Here is a 1310-nt window from a genome sequence, read left to right on the forward strand (position 1 = left end):
CGTGAAGATGTCCACAACCGAGTGACGACGTGCGGGGCGGCCGAGTGGTGAAGACGCGCACAACCGAGTGGTGACGCGCGGGGCGGCCGAGTGGTGAAGACGTGCACAACCGAGTGGCGACGCGTGAGACGGTCGAGGCGTGAAGATGTGCACAACCGAGTCATGCTATGCGAGGTGGCCGAGTGAAGGACTAAGTGTCCAACCAAGTGGCAAAAATGGTCCTTGAAGGAGTTAGCCAGATGCTTTCGAAGCTGATGTAGCGACAAGGTCGGTGTAGTGTGGCTGTGGCGCAACAAGACCGGTGCGACAACTGAATTTGAGTAGGAACGAAGATGGCACGCAGAGTGTCTGGGTGATTATGAAATTTGTCAAAGTGATGGATCGAATGTACTTGTTGAAGTGAAGGGTTTGATTGGTGATGAAGTACTCGACCACTTAGGAGAGTGTCATTCCAAATGAGATGCAGCCCCCGAGTGCGGCGTAGCCCCCAAGCATACTACAGACTTCGACAACGGACATGTCGGAATACGAGAAATATAGTTTTGAATGGATGATTTGCAATTCATCGAGTCAGACTTGGGTAAAGATGAGGAGAAGCTTCCGAGTGATGCTCGAAAGAGACAAACTTGCAAAAGAGCGAAGTGTGAAGTTTAATTATGAAAGAGACTTATCTGTATCATGCTCGACGAGGTTTATATCATTGATACGATGAAGAGAGTTCCACAGAGGGGTTGGCCGGATGTGTTTGAAGTCAACAGAGTGACAAGGTCAGTGTTGTGGTGCGCTGGGACCGGTATGGTGACCGAGTGCGAGCAGCGATGAAGTTGGCACATAGGGCCGGTGAGTGATCGCGTAACTTGTGTAAACAATGGCACAAGCCAATGAAATAATTTCTAGCGGAAATTTGATGTGTGCTTGAAATGATTTGTGTGAATAACACCCATAGACACCCGCTGGGTGTGCAAGGGGCTTGCTGGTTAACCATCAAGAGTCTGAAAGAGCGAAGGATCCGTTCAAACTTGTCGAAGCGACGGACCCGACAGAACTCATTGGAATACTGGCTCAGCTAAAACAGAAGTGTAGTGTTTCGACTGAGTTGCATCCCCGGAGGACCGATGCAAACTCAAAATGAAGAACGACACATGGTGTTCGTGAATGATGTATGCGAAAAAATGGAAGTTGGACTTGGGAGTCACATAACCAGTACTAAGCAAGTATGTGAAAATAAGCAACCGAGCGTACAGGTACGCTCGGTGGCGTGGCCTCCGAGTGAACGTGATGTGTGAATTATGGAATACTCGGGAAGACGA

This window comes from Triticum dicoccoides, chromosome 3B (assembly GCF_002162155.2).
Source record: "Triticum dicoccoides isolate Atlit2015 ecotype Zavitan chromosome 3B, WEW_v2.0, whole genome shotgun sequence".
Lineage (NCBI taxonomy): Eukaryota > Viridiplantae > Streptophyta > Magnoliopsida > Poales > Poaceae > Triticum > Triticum dicoccoides.